At 45.4% G+C, this 25,859-nt stretch overlaps 1 long non-coding RNA gene across 1 annotated transcript in view; it reads left to right on the forward strand.

The window, feature by feature from the left end:
* LOC141271302 (uncharacterized) overlaps positions 1-18,115 on the forward strand; it is a 38,330-nt gene extending 20,215 nt beyond the window's left edge. The window contains exon 5 of the long non-coding RNA XR_012321887.1: positions 18,042-18,115. This is a non-coding gene — a long non-coding RNA (uncharacterized lncRNA). The remainder of the gene's footprint in view (positions 1-18,041) is intronic.
* Positions 18,116-25,859: the final 7,744 nt, after the last annotated feature.

Here is a 25,859-nt window from a genome sequence, read left to right on the forward strand (position 1 = left end):
AGCATACCAGGCTCACCCCGAGATATATACCGGACATCGAGTCCGCGCCTACAGGGTCCCTTTATACCCAGTAGGGACCACCAGAACCCCTGGAGGACTACAGGTCCCAGGTTTACCAAACGCTGACTACCGTACCAGGGCTAGGAGTCACGGAGGGAGAGTGATCTCCAAGAGAAGGCCCTACCACCAGGTCAGCAGGTGCAAGTGAGAGACAGAAACCAAGCTAGGCCTAGCTCCAGGCAGGTCAGAAGCTTAGCGAGGAAAGCCACTGATCAGGAGGCCCTATACCCGCTCACTCGGGAGAGTCTAAAAGTGCACCCTTCGCCCGGAGTACCCTGGACCGTGCCTGCATCAACACCAGTAAAGGTGCTGAAGCTTACCCCTGTGTGAGTGTCCATCTTTCCTCCGGGACTGTCCCGCCATCTCTCACCAGCATCCACCACCTACTCCTACACTGCCCTGAGGCCCGCTCCACCTGTGGCGCCCGGGCCTCTTTGCCTGGTCTTGGGGATGTCACGGTAGTCGGCTCCCGGGCCCGTACCCTGGGGTCACTATTGAAAAAGGGGGAGAATTAGATTTATAGGGGATTTTTGTGAATTGTTTGTGACGCCACCTGTGGTGTCTGGTAAGGATTACTAGCGCTGCGACAGTCCTCTGAGACCGGTGTTTGGGCAGCTTAGTTGGGATGGCTCCCCACAGGTGGAGCGGGCCTCAGGGCAGTGTAGCTTGTGTACGTTACGCTGGGCGTTGTAGTGCAGGGAGGGAGAGGTGACGCAGATGAAAGAAATGGACGGAGGCAGTGCAGTGCGGTCATCCAAGGTTTTTACTCATAGTTCTTTATAACAGTTCCACTGGTGCACTGTACTGGTGTCAGCTTCCCACGTCGCGCTGCGTTCACCAGGCAGGGGTTCAGCATGTCCTCAGGAAAATTAGGAGTACTTGACAGAATCCCACTTTCTTGTGTTCCTTGCTAGGCTGTCTTCGCGCTGGGTCTTTCTCCCTCCTGCCCTACGCTTCCCCACTCTCAATCCCGCTCGGGTGCTCTGGAGTCCCTCCTGTCTCGTCGGAGTTCCCGGACCTGCTTGACCCTCACGGGGATTAGAATGAGGCTTCGGCAACTGACTATATAAGCCAGAAGCCTCCGGTTTTCCCAGCCGAGACCTGGAGTAACACGGCTGGACCAGGGGCCGTTCCCCTTCTTGCGGCCTGATCCCTCCTGCCTCCGGGCAGTTTCGGGTGTACGGGTGGCTTCCTGCTCCTTTCGTACCCCTGGGATCCCTTCTGTAGATCGGAGCCCTACTCCTCTGCTCCCTTCCTGGGCCTCTATCACTAGGCCCCACTTGTGGAGCAGAGCTCCTAAAGAGACTCTGCTCCCGGACTTACAGTCCTCACTGACTGTACACACTCTCTTCACTGACTAAGATGGCTTACCTTTATATATCTCCTACTATGGTGCTCCCCTACTCTATTTTCTCCACCCACACCCACTACTGGTTCCCCCTAACTTTGGTTCCCCCCACTCCAGCCAGGGACAGGGCAGCACACAAGTGCATATCGCCCTTCCAGCCGGCCTGGAGCAGTGTAGTGTTGGATGCAGGTGTTGGGGTTCCGGGCAGCATTCCCTCCTTACCTGAGAGAAGGAGGTACCACACCTCTGGGTGAGGGGCAGTAACTCTGTGGCGACTGAACCCTCAGGGGCACCACATTTTATAATCCGAATGTAGCTTACCGGGGTGGGGGGCGGCTGCTGTGGAGCAGGTTCCCAGAAGGCATGGTCGCTGCTGCAGGAAGCTGGTGGTGGTGTCAGAAATGAATTTGGGGGAAAATGGGTGCCAGAAGCAGCACATGTACACAGTGAGGTCTCGTCTCCCGAGATCTTAACCTGCACATGTGTCGCCTCTGGCGGCCATTTTCCCAAAGTCCACCACAGTGAAAAGGATGGGAAGTGCGGGGACTCCTCTGACATTTTGTCATTTTGTGAAAACCTGGGGCCCACCGCACCTTCGCATCACTGAACACCCCTCCTCCTGGCCATGGGCCCACAGCATCGCCCCACTTCTGACACCGCTGCCAGCTTCCTGCAGCAGTGACCCTGCCTCCTGTGACCCCGCTCCTCCACAGCCGCCCTCCCCCGGTAAGCTACAGTAAAAGTGGACTATAAGACGCACCACCATTTTATTTAAAAAAATAATTATTATTTTCCTCCCCAAAATTTGGGATGCCTCTTATAATATACTGTATTTTGCTGACTATATCAGAGAACATAGTATTATAAAGTATTATATGTAAAGGAGGATACCAGGGCCCCGAGGGCGGGACGGTTTTGGTCTAGTGCATATATTCTCTGCACTATTCCCTGGCTTGTGCTGCCTAGTGCGCCAATATTATCAAGATCAATTTATTCAGCAGCGCAGCTCGATTTAACGGGATTTATTCTTGGGATACAATATCATCAGGTCGGTGACAGTCTGAAAAAAATCTGACTACAGCATGCTGCGTTTGTAAAAAAAAAAAGCCTCGGACCCCCCCCAGCCCAAAAAAAAAGGTAAGGTGAAGAATAACACCACAGGAAAGATGCACCGTTTGGAGGAGTTTAAAGGAAACCTGTCATGTCCCCAAATGCCTGTAGACATAGGGTAAATGTGCAGGTTAAGGGCACGCTCACATGAGCGTATATAACACGGCCAAGTGCTATGTGATACAACATTGCATAGCACTCGGACCGGTGTTATTCCGTGGTACAGCTCAGATCTGCGATTATCTTCTCATGACGCTTCAGCGTGAGAAAACAATAGCATCATTCTGCAACTGCATCCAAGAATCGGATCTCAATCACCCATACAAGTCTATGGGTGCAAAACAACGGACTGCACTCAGATGTCATCCAAATGCAGTGCGATTACCACGGATGCCGGCAATGGAGGAGCCACCAGCTTTCAGTCATAGAGGAGTGTCTTGCACAGCTTCAGTCACCACTCAGTACACAGAGAGCGGCGGATGTAACCACACCCCGGCACTGACTGACAGCCGGCTACGCACTGATGCACTTCTGAGCGACCGGTCAGTCAGTGCTGGGGTGCGGATACAGCCGCCACTTTCAGTGCTGTGAGCCGTGACTGTAACTCCCCCAGGCACGCTTCAATGACTGGAGAAATAAAGTTGATTTTCTCCAGGTGACGCACTTTCAGTATAGCGGCCGGGCACCTTCATAACGCAATTAACCTGCAGATTAATCCGATATCTGCAGGTAATAGCGTTATAAGACCTCACAGTATAGTCCGAAAAATACTGTCTGCACATGATACACCGTATATTTACTACACAGATACAGTAGTTGCCATTTACTGGGTGTCGCTCATGTATCATATTTTATTGTAAAAGGAAGGCAAAGTGTTTTTTATGGGATATAAACATTATAGGAATTGTTATTTGACTTGTAAGAAGAAAAGAAAAATGAGCCAATATCTTAATATGACGTCCGTACAAATATATCAGATATTATATATATTAAACATATAGATAAAGTCATCTCACCGCTGGTGTTGAGGATTCCCAGATCGCAGGAACATCTGTCAGGAGACACAGACTTTTACAAATCCAAAATTTCAGTCGAGCAGATTTTCAGTTAACTCATTATGCCGCCAGCAATAGATATTGCAACACAGAAGCTATAGAAGGCAAACTGTGCAAATGCTTTAATGACACCCAATTAGGAACATGATTTTTAGCCACAAATAGATACATTCAAATAAGATAATAAATTGGCCCCAAAGGTGGACGACCCCTTTAACCTCTTACTGAGGCACATCACATTAGATGCTCCAATTCTGGCGCTTTGCCCGGCTCTTTCTGATTGTCCTGGTACGGTGGCAATTGGAGTAATGGTTTTTGGAGTTGATGTCAGCTGTCATCAACCCCTGAGGTTAATAATTGAGAGGCGCCTATCAGAGACCCCCATTATTAACCCAGTATGTTAACAAAAAAAACCACACAGTTTTATTGTAAAAAACTCCCCCGACCAACACTAGCCCTGTTTCACCAATTAATAATAAAAAAAAACAAAACAAAGCATCCAGTCCAGGGATTCCGATATAGTCCACCGAATCCGAAGTAGTCCACAAATGGTAACCTGAAAGACATAAAAATAATAAAGAAATAATAAAGAAATAAAAATAGCAAACAGTCCCTCATTCACCAATTTATTAAAAAATAATCCCCGCAGGTCGGATGTAATTCATGCCGCTCCCACGACGTCCACCGATTCTATACTGCAATCTATGAAGCGTCATAGGTCACTCCCGGTCATGACTAGTGTTGAGCCACCCCCGTAGTGTTCGAGTTTGGTTCGGTTCGTCGAACACCCGTGTGTTCGTCGAACTGTTCGTCGAACACCTTCGAACACCGTTAAAACCAATGGCAGGCAAACAAAAACACATAGAAACACATAGAAAACACCTTCAAAGGTGTCCAAAAGCTGACAAACTGCTCAGAAGACACAACTAACACATGGAAAAGTGACAAGTACATATAGTCATGAGAAAAGAAAAGAGGTGGAGGAGTAAAAGTAGGGGGAGACACAGATATAGGCATGTCATGCCCTTCTAAAATCCAAAAAGTGAGAAGCCGACACGTTCAGTCCGCTCCTGCCCGTGCCACCTCCGTGTCGCCGGGTTTGTGCCAGAGCCACGGTGAACCCTGACGGCCAGCCCCACTCTCCCAATACTGGTGCCTGTCCGCTGGTGGGTCGAGCGAGCCCCCCTGTGGTGGAGGCAGCTCTAAGCTTTTTAATTTAAATTGTCTCTCTAATTTGAATGAATACACTTTAAATCCATTTACAAGGATCTATTGGAGGGCAAGTCTCATGCCAGCAGCCGCGTAATTCCAGCTCCAGTAGCGTCCACTAAAGCTGCTGCAGTTAAAAAGCTTTTATAAGGATCGAGCTCGGCTGTCCACCGCAAGGCATCCTACTGCCAGTCCCAGCCCCTATGCCTTGGGGTGCCTCCTGATGCTCTTCACTGAGTATCCCGTGGTCCCGAAGCATTTCCTTTGAAAAAATTAAGTGTCCAAACTACAGGTGGTGTAGCTTGCTTAACAGCCGGGATAATCCGCTGACTAGCAGACACTGCTACTAGGCACAAAGTATTTCCTGGACTAGATGCAGTTAAAAATTTGTAATTAGATACTCTCGTTGGATGCTGAGAAAGCATTCCATAGAGTCTCCTGGCACGCCATATATGATTCTCTTAAAAAGCTTGGGGTAGGGGTCTAGGGGACCCTTTTATAGCCAAAATCACGGCCCTGTATCGCAATACGTCACCTAGGCTGAAGATAAATGGAACTGTAGCACCCTGAGGGCTCGGTTGCTACAGAGGTATTGCACCTCACCCAGAGGTGTGATATCTCACTCTCAGGTAAGGATGGAGTGTGGATCAGGACCCGACACCTGCATGCATTACACCACATTGCCGTGGGGCAGGGCGACCAATATGCTCCTGAGATGGGCACGACAGTCCCTGTCCCTGGCTGGAGTGGGGGGAGGGAACACTGAGGAAGGGGAACCCTGTAGTGCAGGAGCAGGGAGGAAGCAGTTCCTGGGTGCATTGAGAAGGGAGTATAAAAGGTGGGCACCATCTTAGTTCAGTGCAGAGAAGTCTGAGCAGAAGTGGCAGGGAGCAGGGGCTCTGCATGAGCTCTGCTCCGGAGGCGGGCCTAGTAACAGAGGCCCAGGCCTGGAAGAGGGAGAAGGAAGGAAGAGGAGTGGAGAAGGCTCCAGGAATGAGGAACGAAGGGATCCCAGAGGTGCGGACGGGCGAGTCGCCACCGCACGCCCGAATCCACCTGCATGGAGGGGTCAGGCCAAAGGGGGAGACCGGTCCCCGAAACTAGTGGAGGCAGGAAACGACCCTCAGCTAGAAACCGGAGGCTGTGACATTTTATGTGGCGCAGCCCCTCGCTACACCCGCTAGGAGGGCAGCACATAGGGTCAGGGAAACTGGCGCCAAGTTTACCAAGAGGAGGCCCGAGGCAGCCGGACAGAAGGGTTGGTAAGAAAGGCCAGACAAAGGACACACAAAGGGGGTCCTGTGAAGCACTCCAAAGTTATCTGGGAGTTGTCTGAGCCCCTCATCTGGTGAGCACAGTACGACGTGGGCAGCCGTTACCTGCAGACGTGGTCTGGATAATAAGAACTGTGAGTAAAGGCCCTGGACTGCATCACTGACTCCGTGTCGTTACTGCTGCTGCCCTGCACCATCACCCCCATCCTCCGCATACACTGCCCTGAGGCTATACTCCTCCCGTGGGGAGTTATGCTACGCTCTGCTGCACCCACAACACCAGCTTCAGCAGTCTGCCCTGCAGCGGCGGTTCACTCTGACCGCAATCCACGGGTGGCGTAGTCGGACATTTAAACATCAAAACCACATAAATAGTTCCGCCACTGGTTTGACCACCCTGAGCCACGGAACCGGGTCGCCGCCACAAAGACTACAACCACCAGCATCCACCAAAAAGGGTCCGGCTCCGAGTGTCCCAAGGCCCAGGGGGTGCATCAGAACATTTTCATCACCTTTCACAATCACCAATGGGACAAGGCAGGGATGTCCTCTGTCCCCTCTCTTATACATCCTAGTGACGGAGCACCTGCTCTCATCAATTCGCCATAACCCCAATATTAGGTGGATTGAGGTGGGAGGCACCGAGTACAAGTGCTCTCTATTTGCTGATGATGTACTAGTATATATCACTCAATCACATATATCCATCCATGCTGTTATGGCTGAAATAGATCACTTTGTTACATGGTCAAATTTTAAAATCAATGCAGCGAAGTCTGAGGCCCTCGATGTCTCCCTCCTCAAATCCATATAGGATTCCATCCAGTCCAACTTTCCCTTTGCCTGGCCCTCACAGGGTATCAAATACTTAGGAATTCCTATTCATAGAGACCTCTCCCATCTATGTTATCTTCATTTTGGGCCCTTTATTGAACAACTCCATACAGACCACGGTTGGCAAGTTAGAACTGTAAGATTCACTACGTGAACCACTGGTGTTTTGTGGAAAAGCACATGTACACTGTGTTCCAAATTATTATGCAAAAAGTGTTTAGGAGTGATAAGGGAAGAATTTGTTTGTTTGTCAGTTAAACTCATTGATGGTGATGTGTGTCAGGGCTCTTTATATCACTGTAAGCAATTGCAGACACCTGTGCTAATTAGTTTGGCAGGTGTGTCCAATGAAAGGCAAGACTACTTAAGAAGGCTGTCTCACATTATTAAGCAGCCTACATTTTCTGCCAAAATGGGAAAGAAAAAGGATGTGTCGGCTGCTGAGAAGCAACAAATTGTGGAGTGTTTAGGTCAAGGCATGACTACAATCAACATTGTGCGATGATCAGGATGAAGTGTCTTGGCAATCAAGAAGTATGTAGCTGATTCACAGTACACACGTGTGCGTGCTGATAAGGGCAAATTGAGGACTCTTTCCTACAGGCAATTACGTCAGGTTAAAAGAGCAGCGGCAAAAAAGCCTTGTCATAGCAGCAGACAAGTTTTTGAAGCTGCTGGTGCCTCCAACGTCCCCCGAACAACAAGATGCAGGGTCCTTCAGAGGTTTGCAGCTGTGCATATGCCATCCTGTCGACCTCCTCTATCCACTTCACACAAGCAGAAACGGCTCCAGTGGGCCAAACATTACATGAAGACTGATTTCAAAACTGTTTTGTTCACGGATGAGTGCTGTGCAGCGCTCGATGGTCCAGATGAATGGAGTGGAGGATGGCTGGTTGATGGACACCCCACGCAAACACGGCTACAGCGCCAACAAGGAGGAGGTGGAGTAATGTTTTGGGCTGGAATCATGGGGAGAGAGATTGTTGGCCCCTTTAGGATCCCTGAAGGCGCTAAAGATGAACTCCATAATGTATGTGGATTTTCTCAAACAGCACTTCCTGCCATGGTTCAAGAAGAACCATGTATTTCACAGCAAGATCATTTTTTGCATGATAATGCACCATCTCATGCTGCACATAAAACATCTGCATCTCTGGCTGATATGGGCATAAAAGGGGACAAACTTATGGTGTGACCCCCATGCTCCCCTGACCTCTACCCCATTCAGAACCTCTGGAGCATCATCAAAAGGAGTGTCTATGATGGCAGGAGGCAGTTCACATCTAAGCAACAGCTCTGGGAGGGTATTCTGTCCTCATGCAAAACAATTGAAGCAGAAACCATCCAAAACCTGACAAATTCAATGGACGAGAGAGTTCAGAAGCTCCTTTCGAACAAGGGGTCCTATGTGAAAATGTAACATCACCTAGAATAAAGTTTTGAGTTGAAAACTGTTTGATTTCAGTTTCTAATAACCTGCTAATGCTTATAATTTCAAAAATGACCATTTTTTTGGTCTTTATTAAAATGAAAAGGTTGATCGAAAAGTTTGGGGGATCTAAGAGTGTGGCAACCCAGTAGTCATGATTACTTCGAATTCTGACAATATGAGGGTCATGTTGCAGGTAGTGCAGCAAGAAGGCACTTATGTGTCTTGCGCATCTCGGAGCCCCAAAATTATTTTCCGGGCTAGATGCAGCTAAAAATTATTATTAATTTTAAATCTGGTGGAGCTTAGTATAGATGGGCTAATAGGATCAGTGCTGCACACTGCTGCAAAGCCCAAATTATTTTCCAGTCAAGATACAGATAAACATGATTAGTAATTTGAAAGCTTAAAACTGTTGGTAGGGTGATTTTAACCAATCATCAAGCTTTTACTCTCCCCAGGATGACACAGGGGTAGAAAAGTCGTTTCAGATCCATGATTTGTTCATCTTTATGAACGTGAGTCTGTCTACATTATCAGTGGAGAGCCGCGTGCGCTTATCTGTCAGCACACCACCAGCAGCGCTGAACACACGTTCAGACAGAACGCTGGCTGCGGGGCATGACAAGATCTCCAAGGCGTAAGTGGCTAGCTCCGGCCATTTATCCAGATTGGAAGCCCAAAAAGAGCAAGGGTCCAGTGACACAGTCATGGCTTCAATGTTTACTTGGAGATACTCCTGTACCATCGTCTCTAGGCGTTGACTATGTGTCAGACTTCTTGTCTCCTGTGGCCTTGCAAAGGATGGGCTAAAAAAGTGGTGAAATTATTCAGCAAAATTGATGTTACCAGCAGATACTGTGGTTCTGTTACGGTTTGAGTGCTGAACACTTGACGGTCCCACGGTTGGCAAGTTGGAACTGTGAGATTCACTACGTGCACCACTGGTGTTTTGTGGAAAAGCACATGTAAGATTCTGCAACAGTCTCTGCTGATACTCCTGCATGCGTGCATCCCTTTCTATGGCAGGAATAATTTCTGCAAATTTACTTTTGTACCGGGGATCTAACAGTGTGGCAACCCAGTAGTCAGGATTATTTCTAATTCTCACAATTCGAGGGTCATGTTGCAGGTAGTGCAGCAAGAAGGCACTCATGTGTGTTGCGCATCCAGGAGCACCAAGTCCCTGTTGTGTTGGTGGCGAGGTAACAATTATGCTTCCTTCCTCTGTCCTCTCCCCCCAACCTCGCACAACAGAAATGTGATCAAGGTCTCCCTCATCTGATGAGTCTTCCATCAGTTCGTCCTCCACTTCTTCCTGGGCTCCTGCACCTTCCTCACTAGTTTGGCTGCTACCATGCGCCCTGGTAAAACCATCTCCCCCACCCTCACATGCCTGCCTCCTTGGTGCTGCCGACCGTCTGGACCTTGCAGATGTTAGCCCTTCCGCATACAACTCCTCCTCCTCTACTTCCTCCACCTCCTCTTGTGCCACCACCTGACTCCGAATTCTGTTTAACATGTGCTCCAGCATGTAAATCACCGGAATAGTCATGCTGATAATGGCATCGTCAGCACTAAACATCTTCGTCGCCATTTCAAAACTGTGCAGAAGGGTGCATAGGTCCCTGATCTGAGACCACTCCTCCAGCGTGATTTGCCCCACCTCCGGATCTCGTTGGCCCAGGCTATACGTCAGAACGTATTGCACCAGGGCTTGTCGGTGCTGCCACAGTCGCTGCAACATGTGCAGAGTTGAATTCCACCGGGTAGGCACATCGCATTTTAGCCGGTGAAGTGGCAGGCCCAACGACTTCTGTAGAGATGTAAGTCGCTGAGCTGCGGGATGCGAACGGCGGAAGTGAGCACACAGCGACCGTGCCCTCTGCAGAAGGCCATCTAGTCTGGGATAGTGGGCTAAAAATTGCTGGACAACCAGGTTCAACACGTGAGCCATACAAGGCACGTGTGTGACATTGCCCCGGCGAAGGGCCACACCCAGGTTTGCAGCATTGTCGCACACGGCCTTCCCTGGTTTCAGGTCCAGTGGAGACAACCATTCATGAAATTGGTTCTCCAGAGCTGACCACAACTCCTCAGCTGTGTGACTCACATTTCCCAGACATTTCAAAGTAAAAACCGCCTGACGACGTTGAGCCCTACTGCCAGCATAGTAAGGAGGTGTGCAGGATCCCTTCTGCGCAGTTAGAAAGCTTGTGGCATGACCAGACAGGCTTTGGGTGCAGGTGGAAGACCGAGAGGAGGTTGAGGAGGCAGAAGCAGTGGAGGAACTTTGACATAAAGAGGATGGACGCACAACTCGTGGGGACTGCAAGACTTGTACAGCAGCCCCTTGTCCTGCTGTCACCATAATTACCCAGTGCCCAGTCAGCGACATGTAACGCCCCTGTCCATGCCTACTCGTCCAAGTGTCTGTGGTGAAATGCACCCTGTCACACACAGAGTTTCTCAAAGAAGCGGTGATGTTGTGTGCGACATGCTGGTGGAGCGCAGGCACACCTTTCTTTGAGAAGTAGTGCCGACTGGGCATCTGGTACTGGGGCACTGCGATGGACATAAGGTCTCGAAAATCCTCTGTGTCCACCAGGCGGAAAGGCAGCATTTCTGTAGCCAAGAGCTTGCAGATGGTGAAATTCAACCTCTTAGCTTTCTCATGGCTAGGAGGAAATGGTCTTTTACTTGTACACATCTGAGGGACCGAGGGCTGGCTATTGTGCTTAGACGGGGTTGATAAGGGTGTCCCCGGCAAACTGCCGGTCTGTGAGGAAGATGCAGGCGGACATGTTAGGTTGCCTTGATCCAAAGGTGGTGCTATCGATGTCGGACAGCGCTCAACACCAGCTGGTGTTACCACCTCCAAAGAAAATGATGACCTGCCAATCACGCTGGCTGTTGCGGGTAAAGAGGTGGCAGGTCTGCGCCCCAAAACAGGTGTGACTGCTGTCCCCCCAGTCACAGAGGATGAAGAGGCCGCGGATGCACAAGATATGGCAGACGGTCGTTGGCCCGGCCGGCTAGGCCGCATTGTAGCACACTGAGCTTCCCACTGCAACTTATGCTTCATGTCCATGTGCCGGTTCATGCATGAAGTACTCAAACTATGTATTTTTTGGCCTCTACTTAGCTTTTGCTGACAAATATTACAGATAACACGAGTTGGGTCATCTTTATCGATCTGAAAAAATGCCCAGGCTATGCAAGGCTTAGCACCCATGCGACCTGAAGAGCCACCACGACTTGTGGTGAGAGGCAGAGTTGTGTTTGAGGATGCAGTTGTTGACGTGCTTCCAGTACTACGTCTCTGTCCAGGAAGGCGCAACCTGACCTCGTCGTCACTAGCATCTTCCTCCACCTCCTCTGCTGACCTCATCTCTTGGCTGACTGTGGGTTGACAGTAAGTGGGATCTCCAACCTCATCATCATCACCCTGTGCGTTATCACACCCGTCGTCCTCAGAGCCAACCTGTTCCTGCCCTGACAAAAAACTAAAGTTGTCGCTCCAATCAGGTATTTGAGTCTCATCATCGTCTTCCTCATTGTCTCCACCAACAGGAGTTACAGTTTGGGAATGAGGGTCTACATTATGGTCAGAACCTTCTGCGTCTGGTCCTGGATCCGATTCATAAAGATTCTGGGCATCAGTGCAGATCATTTCCTCGTCTGGATTCACAGAAGCGCTGGAGTCGACCTCTGATTCCCAGGCTATAGTATGAGTAAACAGCTCTGCAGACTCAACCATCTGTTCTACCTCATACTCAGACGGGCAGCTGGAGATTTGGGAGCTGTGAGGAAGCAAGTGCGATTGGGGTGACACCTTTGAGGACTGGAGTATTTGTGATGTTGAAGTTGATGTGGAGGAAAGCCCACTTAAAGGAGCACTTGATATCCGTTGAAGCACCTGCTGTTTTTGTGCCTCATCTGGAATTTGTAGCGATTGGTGTGGCCGTAAGAAAGGGATCTTATCACATTGTCCGCTAAAAGAAGTAGACATTTTAGTTTGGCTGGAAGATGGTCTTTCTTCTGCAGATGCTACTGTTGCTTTAACACCTACCCCACGGACACAACCTTTTTTCCCCTTCCCAACACGCCTATTCCCCTTTCCACCAGCAGCAGGCCTTTTTCCACTCATTTTGGTGGTTAACTAATTCACAACTCTGGAGTTGTTTGCACAAAAAAACAATGGATGGGAACCGAGCACAGCTGAGTGGCCAAACTGTGGTATTAGGCCAAAACTATTGGCTGGGTTAGATGCAGAAAAAAATTATATTCAATTTGCAACCTGATGGAGGTCAGTATAGATGGACTAATAGAGAAAGTCCCACACACAGCTAGAAGCCCAAATATGTTTTCAGAGGTAGATGCAGAAAAAAAATATATTCAGTTTGCAACCTGATGGAGGTCAGTATAGAGAAAGTCCCACACACTGCTAGAAGGCCAAATATTTTTTCAGAGCTAGATGCAGACAAAAAATTATTTTTAATTTGCAACCTGATGGAGGTCAGTATAGATGGACTAATAGAGAAAGTCCCACACACTGCTAGAAGGCCAAATATTTTTTCAGAGCTGGATGCAGATAAAAATTATTTTTAATTTGCAACCTGATGGAAGTCAGTATAGATGGACTAATAGAGAAAGTCCCACACACTGCTAGAAGGCCAAATATTTTTTCAGAGCTAGATGCAGACCAAAAATTATTTTCAGTTTGCAACCTGATGGAGGTCAGTATAGATGGACTAATAGAACAAGTCCCACACACAGCTAGAAGCCCAAATATTTTTTCAGAGGTAGATGCAGAAAAAAATTATATTCAGTTTGCAACCTGATGGAGGTCTGTATAGATGGATTAATAGAACAAGTCCCACACACAGCTAGAAGCCCAATATTTTTTCAGAGGTAGATGCAGAAAAAAAATATATTCAGTTTGCAACCTGATGGAGGTCAGTATAGATGGACTAATAGAGAAAGTCCCACACACTGCTAGAAGGCCAAATATTTTTTCAGAGCTAGATGCAGACAAAAAATTATTTTTAATTTGCAACCTGATGGAGGTCAGTATAGATGGACTAATAGAGAAAGTCCCACACACTGCTAGAAGGCCAAATATTTTTTCAGAGCTGGATGCAGATAAAAATTATTTTTAATTTGCAACCTGATGGAGGTCAGTATAGATGGACTAATAGAGAAAGTCCCACACACTGCTAGAAGGCCAAATATTTTTTCAGAGCTGGATGCAGATAAAAATTATATTCAATTTGCAACCTGATGGAGGTCAGTATAGATGGACTAATAGAATGATGGTATGCCCAAAAGATTTTACTTCACTAGGTGCAGTAAAAAAATTGGTATTCTATACACAGGTGGTATATCTTGCAACACAGATAGGCTACTCCACTGACTAACACACTCTGCAATAGGCCAAAAAGGATTAGCTTTGCTAGATTCAGCCAAATGCTGTGAAAAAAACTTGCACAGCACTGGCACAGATCTGCCTGGCAAAAACTGATAGGAACTGATGTAACCTAGTCCTGAAAAGGACTGCAATTACAATTAGTCTTTACTCCCACAACCTATCTATTTAAGAGCACAGACCTGTCTGATAAAAATCGTAGGAAATGCTGTAACCTAGTCCTTAAAAGGACTGCAATCACAACTATTCTCTACTCCCAAGGTATCTGTAGATTTGTGCGAAAATTGGCTTGAAATTAACAAGGTATAGCGCACACAGCAACAGCGGTGCCGTCTAACACGCAGCTGCAGCAGTGAGAAAATGGTGGCGACGGGGAAAATGGCTGGGTCTTATAGGGCAAGGACATGTGACATACACTGCCAATGACACATGCCCTTGCTTGTGTGAAAAAAGCACTTCGCTCCGTGTGTGCGCTGCTGATAGGCTGACAGATTGCACCTCCCCACTGTAAATGCGGGAAAGAGAAAAAAAAATGGAGATCTTCATTATTCCTGCAGAGATCCATCCCCTGCCCCTCCCCCCACCCCGCTGTACACTCAAACTGCGTATTAACATTAATTTTCATCATTACTGAGAAAAAATCCAGTTATGATTTTGGTGCACGAACAGTTATCGAACATAACCTCGAACAGCCGAATTTTTCTCAAATCGTTCGTGTTCGCCGAACGGCTCGAACACAGCCCAAAACAGCTCGAATTTGAGATTGGCGAACAGTTCGAGTAGAACAACGCTCATCTCTAGTCATGACTCACGAGCAATGACGTCTTGTGAGTGATGACCGGGAGGGACCAGATCTGCATTATATATGTATTGTGGTTCTTTTATTGTGAGTGGGAAAGTTGCTTTAACCCGATGATGACGGCATGTGGTGGCATCAGGAGCACAGAGCGGCTCAGAAACTGGACCAGGTAGATACTTGCTGCGTTTCACAGCTGTCATCGGCCTATAACAGCTGCAGCGGAGTCAGCTCCACCTGAGGTTGTTTACCTATTTAACCCCTTACCAACATGGTCATTTTCCATTTTTTGCTTTTTTTTTTTTTCCCCCTACTTCAAAGTCATAACTTTTTTTACTTTTCCATCGACAGCCATATCAGGGCTTGTTTTTTGCAGGACGACTTGTATTTTTGAATAACACTATTCAATTTATCATGTGATGTGTGGGCAGCACGGTGGCTCAGTGGTTAGCACTGCAGTCTTGCAGCACTGGGGTCCTGTGTTCAAATCCTACCAAGGACAACATCTGCAAGGAGTTTGTATGTTCTTCCAGTGTTTCCTCTGGGTTCTCCAGTTTCCTCCCACACTACATAGACATACTGATAGGGAATGTAGATTGTGAGTCCCAATGGGGACAGAGATAATAATTATGTACGCTGCAGAATATGATAGCGCTATATAAAAATAAAGGTTATTATTATTATGTGTTAGAAAGCAGAGAAAAAAATTCCAAGTGCTCCACAATTGCCAACAACAAAAAAAGAAATTCTGCAATGTTTTTTGGGGATATTTACTTACAATGTTAAATACAGTTAGGTCCATATATATTTGGACAGAGACAACATTTTTCTAATTTTGGTTCTAGACATTACCACAATGAATTTTAAACAAAACAATGCAGATGCAGTTGAAGTTCAGACTTTCAGTTTTCATTTGAGGGTATCCACATTAAAATTGGATGAAGGGTTTAGGAGTTTCAGCTCCTTAACATGTGCCACCCTGTTTTTAAAGGGACCAAACGTAATTGGACAGATTAAATAATTGTAAATAAAATGTTCATTTCTAGTACTTTGTTGGCAATGACTGCCTGAAGTCTTGAACTCATTGACATCACCAGACGCTGGGTTTCCTCCTTTTTGATGCTCTGCCAGGCCTTCACTGCGGTGGTTTTCAGTTGCTGTTTGTTTGTGGGCCTTTCTGTCTTAAGTTTAGTCTTTAACAAGTGAAATGCATGCTCAATTGGGTTGACATTAGGTGACTGACTTGGCCATTCAAGAATATTCCACTTCTTTGCTTTAATAAACTCCTGGGTTGCTTTGGCTTTATGTTTTGGGTCATTGTCCATCTGTAGTATGAAACGACGACCAATCAGTTTGGCTGCATTTGGCTGGATCTGAGTACACAGTATGGCTCTGAATACATCGGAATTCATTTGGCTGCTTCTGTCCTGTGTCACATCATCAATAAACACTAGTGACCCAGTGCCACTGGCAGCCATGCATGCCCAAGCCATCACACTGCCTCCGCCGTGTTTTACAGATGATGTGGTATGCTTTGGATCATGAGCTGTACCACGCCTTCGCCATACTTTTCTCTTTCCATCATTCTGGTAGAGGTTGATCTTGGTTTCATCTGTCCAAAGAAAGTTCTTCCAGAACTGTGCTGACTTTTTTAGATGTTTTTTAGCAAAGTCCAGTCTAGCTTTTTTATTCTTGATGCTTATGAGTGGCTTGCACCGTGCAGTGAACCCTCTGTATTTACTTTCATGCAGTCTTCTCTTTATGGTAGATTTTGATATTGATACGCCTACCTCCTGGAGAGTGTTGTTCACTTGGTTGGCTGTTGTGAAGGGGTTTCTCTTCACCATGGAGATTATTCTGCGATCATCCACCACTGTTGTCTTCCGTGGGCGCCCAGGTCTTTTTGCATTGATGAGTTCACCAGTGCTTCTTTCTTTCTCAGGATGTACCAAACTGTAGATTTTGCCACTCCTAATATTGTAGCAATTTCTCAGATGGGTTTTTTCTGTTTTTGCAGCTTAAGGATGACTTGTTTCACCTGCATGGAGAGTTCCTTTGACCGCATGTTTACTTCACAGCAAAACCTTCCAAATGCAAGCACCACACCTCAAATCAACTCCAGGCCTTTTATCTGCTTAATTGAGAATGACATAACGAAGGGATTGCCCACACCTGTCCATGAAATAGCCTTGGAGTCAATTGTCCAATTACTTTGGTCCCTTTAAAAACAGGGTGGCACATGTTAAGGAGCTGAAACTCCTAAACCCTTCATCCAATTTTAATGTGGATACCCTCAAATGAAAGCTGAAAGTCTGAACTTCAACTGCATCTCAATTGTTTTGTTTAAAATTCATTGTGGTAATGTCTAGAACCAAAATTAGAAAAATGTTGTCTCTGTCCAAATATATATGGACCTAACTGTATATAGTAAAAATGACCCTGCAATATGATTCTCCAGGTCAGTATGATTATGGAGACACCAAACATGCATAAAAAAATTGCAAATTTGGGGGGAAAAATATTCTGCTTGTGTCGTCATTTTCTGAGATTTGTTTTTAAAACTATGTAAAAAATAAAAAGTTTCAAATCATCCCCCTTTTAATATTTCAAAAGTAAAGGAAAAAAAAGAACATTTGATATTAAGTGTCCATAAAATTCTGATCTATCAAGATATAAAATGATTTTAACCACACGTAAAACACCAAAAAGTCGTCAAAACTAAAGAATATAACTTTGGATGCTGTAACACCCACAAAAAATGCACTAAAAATAAATTGAAATGTCGTATGAGCACTAAAATGGTCTCCATAAAAATGGAAGCTCAGGTCTCTGCAAGTCTCAGAAAATGGTGTCACAAACCAATTTTTTTTATTTACAAAGTTTTAAATGATTTTTTACCACTAAATTCTAAAAAAAATCTTTATAAATTTGGTATCACCGTACTCTGACATAAAGAATAATACTGCCAGGCCATTTTTACCAAATAATACATGTCATAATGAACTGTCTTTTTTTCATCATGTTACCACTTTTGGACTTTTTTTTCCGTTTTTCAGTACATTATATGGTAAAGTGATTGTTGTCCATCAAAATTAGAATTCGATCTGCTAATTCAAGTCCTGAAATTGTTGTAAACCAAAAATTAAAAGGATATGGATCTTGGAAGAAGGGGAGTAAAAACTGAAGGTTCCAAAATGGAAAATTTCCCAGTCATTAAAGCATTAAATAAGTCTGAGATAGATGTATATCAGAAGTATATAATAACCATGAGGTCTATTTATGCCTCCTGCCTACTAGGTTTCTTCTGTCCATATACAGTGAGCGCCCTCTAGTGGTAGCTTCATGTAGACAAAATTGTATAATTTGTGTAATGTTGGCAAAGTATTTTGGATGGAGGCCAAGGGGCAGAATTTGTTCACTAATGCTTTTCAAATTGCTGATATTTCTATACTTACATATGAGCTGATGATGATAATTATGTTCCATGTACAACAGGAAAGAAATCAAACAAGTGTTACTCGAGAGATTAGAAAAGGAAAAGAAAGAGCTGGATGAGATAGAGAAATCTCTGTAAGTGCTTTTATTCAGGTAGAAATTATATAACCCTGTCTGTACATAGTATATAGTAATTTCTCAGTTTAGGAGATTTATAGGACACAAATTAGTTTAATTTTATTTATTTGACTGTTTAAAATGGTACCAGGAGAAATAGACCATGGCTCAGCATTTGTATATGGCTCCATTAGAAAGACATGAGTTACATTTATAAGTATGTATGCTTTCTATAGCATACCTCCTGTTTAGGATGCCGGATTTGGGAAGCTGTCCCAGGAGGTCGGCACATGTCCTATCTGTATTCTCATAGATATGGTTGAACACAATAGTGGAGCAGAGAGCCGTCAGCTCCCTGCACCACCACACGGCCTATGCTCTCCACGCCTTCTAAGGTCTGGTGCAGAAGACATAGTGATGTCGCTAGATCATGGGTGCAGCGCCCAGTCTCATACAGCATAGAATAGAACTTGTAGATTCACACTTATCCTGGGGACAAGGCATTGTGAGGTTTTTTAGCCATTGCACTATTCTGAGTGTCGTGGGGTGGGCACTGGGGAGGGCATTTTGAGGCATTGTACTGAGTGTGAAGGAGCCCCTTGGGGCATTATACTGTGGGGGAATCATAGTCCGAGGGGGCAACATACTGTGTGGGGCTGCAACTTTTTGGAGCATCATGTGTAGGTGCATTGTAGTGTGTGTGTGTTGGGGGTATTATCCTATGGGTGGGAATGCATCCCTGGGCTATCATACTGTATGGAGGGGCATCGTGGTGGTGTCATACTGTAGAAGTTTTATACTGTGGGAGTGGGGCATATACGGGGGTATTCTACTATGATAGAAGACTAAGTACCCTCACTACACATGACCTTCGTTTCGGTCTTTCAAAGTTACATTAAATGGGAGTATACTCGGGACTACAGAGCAGGAGAAGGACTTGGGTATTCTGGTTACAAGTAAACTGAGCAGCAGAACTCAATGTCAAGCAGAAGCTGCAAAAGCAAACAAGATTTTAGGGTGTATAAAAAGACAAAATCCTGTGATCGTTACGTACTGTTTCCCCTTTATAAATCACTGGTGAGGCCACATCTGGATTAAAGGATCCAGTTTTGGGCTCCACGTTTTAAAAAGGATATTCAGAAGTAAGAGTCCGATCAAAGGCGGGCAACTAGATTATTACAAAGAATGGAAGGCCTCTCATATGAGGAGAGGTTGAAAAAGTTGGGTTTGTTTAGATTAGAAAAAAGATACATCAGAGGGGATCTCATTTATAAATATAACTGTGCTCGATGCATACAACTTCCTTCCAAAGACCATACTAAGGACCAGGGGCACTCATTACAGGTGGAAGAAAGGCGATTCCGGCACTTAAACAGGAAAGGGTTCTTTACAGTCAGAGCAGTAAGACTGTGGAATGCCAACCACAAGAGGTAGTAATGGCCGACACTATAACAGCTGTTAAAAAAGGGCTGTATGATTTCCTCAGTACACATAACATTGTGGGTTGTAGATAATTTAGTGAAAAAACGTATAATTGGTGGAGAAAGGTTGAATTTGATTGACCTAGATCTCATTTCAACCTATGGAATAAATGGACCTCACATGTAAACACGAGTGCAGATGAAATAGAAAGTAATTCCCTAAAATCATTCTCATCCCTTCTTTAATTCGTAACTAGTGTTGAGCGATACCTTCCGATATCAGGAAATATCGGATCGGATTGGATCGGGCCGATACCCAAAAAGTATTGGATATCGCCGATTCCGATACCGGAAACCAATGCAAGTCAATGGGACACAAATATCGGAATGAAAATAAACCCTTTCTTTCCTTGTAGGTTAATTCTACATGAAGGAAAACAACTAACAATAATGTAGAATGTATTGGGGGAGGTGGTTGCCCAAATCGATGGGAACATGAAAAGCCGGCAATTCAGCAACGGCATACACCGGTACCCGACAATTTAGAACAGAAAGAATAGAGCTTCACACATAGATTAGATAGATAGAAACATGTCAGTCACATATATAATAAGTACAGTGACAGTGTTGCTTACTGTACTTGTCATTTAGTGTAAAGGATTTATTTAAAAAAATATTAGTGTTCTCATGTTCTCTTTAAAAAAGCCGGCCGGCAATTCAGCAGCGGTACCCGACAATTTACAACAGAAATAATAGAGCATCACACATAGATTAGATAGATAGAAACATGTCAGTCACATATATAAGAAGTACAGTGACAGTGTTGGTTACTGTACTTGTCATTTAGTGATAAAATAAAGGATTTATTAAAAAAAAAATTGGCGTGGGGTTCCCCGTAATTTTAGTCTCTAGCGGAGGTTATTTATAGAATAAATAATTAGCGTGCACTCTTGTCATAAGACGAGAGGTGCTGATGAAGAGACACGAGGTGTCCAATACATATATTAAATTATATCATCGCACACTCATGAAATCTGATGCAGTGTTCATTTATTAACATTTGGCATAATATCAAACCGATCAAACGTGATTTGCGACAGTGATTGGCGACAGAGACGTTTCGGCCTTTTCCAGGCCTTATTCATTGAGTCGCACTACTAAAAGAGAGGAAATACGGTGTTAGGAGTAGGGATATAGGAAATCACATTAGTTAAAACAGAAAGTCCAAAATATACATTATTGAAGGACGAGAGGGGAGAGGGGGGGGGGGGAGGAAATGGGGGGGGAGAGGGGAGAGAGAGATAGAGGCAAGGGGAGGCAGAATAAAATCACAATTATGCATATGTACATTATATACAGTGGAATCATCAAGTAACATAAAGTATACTATGGGGTTACCTTAAGTGGGTTCAGATGAAGGTATATGCCATAAGAGATAGAATAAAAATCTTTATATGGTGCTGTAATAGTAAGAAATGCATGTTAAGCGCCTGGAAAATCAAACAGGGTTTTTTTAGAGAAAACAGACCACTACCTTTAATGTCTCTTGGTTCACAGCCTAAAGGAGACTTTCATGCTGGTGTGACGTGAAGTCTCTACGTCTTGATACAGTGCTGGCGTCCCTGTTGTGGCTGTTTCATATAGTAGAGAGGAGCGGTGTGGCCTTTTCCCTATATTGTTATTCATATAGTGTGGGGGACTGGAGTAGGGAGAATGTCCCAATTAGTAGGAGGGGTGAAAGAAGAGGGGAGGGGGAGGGCTCTTGGGAGCTGGGTACCTTGTTCCTGTTGGCTTCCGTTTCTGGCTGTGGTGCAGGAGTCCCAGATATGGCTCGTTGTTGCAGGGGAGGAGGAGGGCGGCGTGACCGTCTCCCAGCGCTGTGGAACGTGCACTGGGAGTCCTCATTTAAGTATGTGCGCGCTGAGCGCTGGGGCGGAAGTGCGTCACAAAAGGGGGCGGGGAACCGGAAGTGACGTCGCGCTAGTGGAAAACTCACTTATGTGTGTTTTGGTTGCTATGGTGCGCTGTATACACTGATAGCTGGTTGGCTAATGCACATGCAGAGCGTGTACACTTCACAGCATATCGTGTCATGCCAGTAAAGGGGCATACCTTGCTGCTAGGGGTAAAAATACTCCAGTAAATCAACCATGAGGACTATATGATCCACAGAAATTGTGGTAGTGGAACAGGGTTAAGGTGACTAAACCTCATACTTAAAGAAAGGAAATCTAGGTGCACAAATTGTCCTGGATCCCTTAATACACTGTATGTAGTCATGGGTAGTACAGATAGTAATGTTGTCTATTTAGGGGGGGGGGGGCAAATGATAAGAGAAATATCATGGCATATAGATGGGCACATCAAAAAGTCAGATAGGATAACTTTTAGTTGTGTAATCTTTAGGGGGAGGCAACTGGTAAGAGGGATATCATGGTATGTATAAGGGCACATCAATAGGTCAGAAAGGATCACTTTTAGTGGCAAAAGATAAGAGGGATCTCATGATATGGGCACATCAATAAGTCAGAAAGGGTAACTCACCTAAGAGTGTGTTCAATGGGTCTGTAGGAGCAAAAAGGTCAGTAATTAGAGGTGAGAGAAATAAACTCAATAGATTAAATGGCAATTTTTAGAATCAATGGATCCAGTTAATTTCTCGGTTCAAGCCTTTAGGGGATAGTGTCTGGAGTGTGTGGATCCAGTAGGACTCCCGCTGTTTCAGTAATTTAATATGGTTGCCACCCCTCCTTGGTCTTGCCACATGTTCAATTACTTGGAAGCGGAGTTGGGCCACTGTGTGCCTAGCTCTGGTAAAGTGGTCGGGTAATGGGAGCCAATTTTTGCCGCAGCGGATGGTAGACTTGTGGCTCGCTATGCGATCTTTAATATGTTGTGTGGTTTCCCCTACGTATAGAAGACCACATGGGCATTTGATGATGTAGACCACAAAATTTGAATCACATGTAAAAAAGCCTCTGATGGGGTAGCTTGTCCCTGTCCTTGGGTGCGTGATGGTATCAGACTTGATGATGTTGGAACATGCTGCACAATTGAGGCAAGGGAAAGTACCGTGACGACGGGTACTGAGTAGGCGTTGGGAGGCAGTTGTGCGGGAAGATCCTATGTCAGCCCTAATAATCCTATCTCTGATGTTAGGGGCCCGCTTGACGCACATAAGTGCAGGATTGGTAAATGCGGGGATTTCTGGATAGGCTCTAGATAGGAGAGGCCAGTGCTTCCTAATAATGGCTTGGACTTTAGGTATTAGTGGATGGAAGGTATGTACAAATGGTATTCTCTCAGGGCTAGTGGTAGTCAGCTGGGGTGGTTTGGGTTCTAATGCTCGGTCTGTCTCTTGTCGTAGGAGTTGGGTGGGGTAGTCACGTTCTCTGAATTTAGTCGCCATTTCCTGTAGACGTCGAGAGAGTGTGTCCGGGTTGGATACGATTCGAGTCACCCTGTGGAATTGGGAACGTGGAAGGCTGTTTTTTGTCGATTTGGTGTGGCAGCTTGAGTAATGTAGGAGGCTGTTACAGTCGGTGGGTTTCGAAAAGATGTCGGTTATTAGTTTATTATTGTCATCACGGATGACTACGGTGTCAAGGAAAGAAATTTGGTTGTAATCATGGGTAATTGTGAACTGTAGTTCAGGTCTGATTGAGTTGATATGTGTGAAAAAGGAATCAAGTGTTTTTGGTGGGCCTTGCCATATGAGGAAGATGTCGTCTATATATCGATGGTAAGTGGTGCAGTACTGTTTGAATAGCTCATTGGGGTATATGAAGTCTTCCTCAAACTTGTGCATATAGGCGTTGGCATAAGCTGGAGCTACATTGGAGCCCATTGCGGTGCCCCGTCTTTGTATATAGAAGTCATCGCCGAACAGGAAGTGGTTTTGATGTAGGACTAGGGACAGTATTTCCAAGCAGAATTGGATAGAGAGGGGGGAAAGGTCAGATTCGGAAAGAAGATGTGCTGAAGCTTCAAGGCCTAGTTCATGGGTTATGGAAGTGTACAAACTGTTGACATCCAGTGTAACCAGTTGACTGGTCGGGGAAAGGCATGGTTTTTTTTTGATGATGTCCAGAAAGGCGTTAGTGTCAAGTAAAAAAGCTCTAGTTTTCTTCACAAGTGGTGTTAGAATTTTCTCAAGATAAATCGCTAGAGGGGAAAGGATAGAATCGGTAGAGGCTACTATCGGTCGTCCCGGAGGATTGCTCAGTGCTTTGTGTATCTTGGGGAGTATGTAGAACACTGGGGTTATTGGGTGGGAGTTGGTTAGGAATGTAGCGGTTTTTTGGTCAATTGTCTTACAATCAAGATATCTGGTAAGAATCGCTTGAATTTTAGAATGAATGTTATGGGTGGGGTCATGGGTGATACGATCGTAGGTTGTAGTGTCCGCCAGTTGGCGATTAACCTCGTCTATGTAATTCGTCCGGTCCATGATGACCGTCGCACCCCCCTTGTCTGCTGGTTTAATCACAATGTTTTTGTTACCACTCAGACTCTTGAGGGCCCTTTTCTCCTCATTTGATAAGTTTTGATGTGTGGGAAAGAAACCTAACTGTTGCTCATGTAGCAGACTTCTAATGTCCCTTGTGATGAGGGCAATAGTTGTCTCAGTTGCGTGGTTGGTGTGTGGGGGATTGAATGTACTGTGTGTGCGTAACCCCAGATTAACTATTGAAAGCTCCGTTACAGTATCACCCCCAGGTGGAGGTGCTCTGCATATGGAGGTCTCTTTTGACAGTCCAAAGTGAGTCTTCAATCGTAGGGATCGATAGAAGCGTTGCAAGTCCTTCTCCAACTGGAATGAGTCCCAGTTTGGTGTCGGACAGAAGGATAAACCTTTCTGTAAGACTGCCAGTTCAGTGGGGGAGAGGGTGTAGCTGGAGATGTTCATTACCAGGTTCGATGTCTTACCTGGGAGCGGGTCGTCATTCTTTCGTTTCCGCGATCTCCTTGTGGGTCTGGGTGTTGGCGTCCTCCTTTTTTGTTTTTCCATAAAAAACTCGACTCTTGTCGACCGGTGGAGGAATCGCTTCCTGAGCTGAAGGAGTTGTAGTTGCGATGGCCAGCTTGGTAGCGGCGGGTGGGGGGACCGGAGGAGGCGTTCCATCTGTAGATCCGATTACTGCTGTAGTCCTCTTGGTCTCTCTGAAATTTCTGGCGTTTGCGTTCCTGTAGAGTTTTTTGGTAGTCCGAAAGGATCTTATCAGTCCTGTTTTTCAACGTCGTCCACTCGGTTGAGGACAAGTTGGCGGTGAGTTGGGTCTCGATGGCGGTGATAGTTTTCTGACTTTCTTTGATGGCTCTCTGTAAGAAATCCACTGTGAGTATAATTATATCAAGAGAACACTTATTTAATATCTTTTTAAATTTTTCACAGTATTGTTCGTTGTCTGAAAAGAGAGTGGGTCGGAGATTACTCCTGAGACCCCTAGGGATCTTTCCCTGTCTGTGATATTCGGCTAAAGTTACAGCATGTAGGTCATAGGAGACGAAACGTCGTCTCTCTTTCTCGTAATCCTTGCTTCTTATCTCCTCTGAGGGAGTCTTAAGGAATTCACATGATGTAGTTACTGATGACAGTATATTGTGGCTGGTGGTCTCGTCGTAGGCGAAAGTATCGCTTGACATCTGGAAGACCGGTGCAACGCTGAAGACCAGGTAATTTATAGAATAAATAATTAGCGTGCACTCTTGTCATAAGACGAGAGGTGCTGATGAAGAGACACGAGGTGTCCAATACATATATTAAATTATATCATCGCACACTCATGAAATCTGATGCAGTGTTCATTTATTAACATTTGGCATAATATCAAACCGATCAAACGTGATTTGCGACAGTGATTGGCGACAGAGACGTTTCGGCCTTTTCCAGGCCTTATTCATTGAGTCGCACTACTAAAAGAGAGGAAATACGGTGTTAGGAGTAGGGATATAGGAAATCACATTAGTTAAAACAGAAAGTCCAAAATATACATTATTGAAGGACGAGAGGGGAGAGGGGGGGGGGCAGGGGGGGAGGGAGGGGGAAGGAAATGGGGGGGGAGAGGGGAGAGAGAGATAGAGGCAAGGGGAGGCAGAATAAAATCACAATTATGCATATGTACATTATATACAGTGGAATCATCAAGTAACATAAAGTATACTATGGGGTTACCTTAAGTGGGTTCAGATGAAGGTATATGCCATAAGAGATAGAATAAAAATCTTTATATGGTGCTGTAATAGTAAGAAATGCATGTTAAGCGCCTGGAAAATCAAACAGGTTTTTTTTAGAGAAAATTTCATGAAATAATTAAAAAAAAAAAAATACGTGGGGCTT

The sequence above is a fragment of the Phyllobates terribilis genome, unplaced genomic scaffold (assembly GCF_046119375.1).
Source record: "Phyllobates terribilis strain yellow unplaced genomic scaffold, ASM4611937v1 Scaffold_5__5_contigs__length_657084704, whole genome shotgun sequence".
NCBI classification, from domain to species: domain Eukaryota; kingdom Metazoa; phylum Chordata; class Amphibia; order Anura; family Dendrobatidae; genus Phyllobates; species Phyllobates terribilis.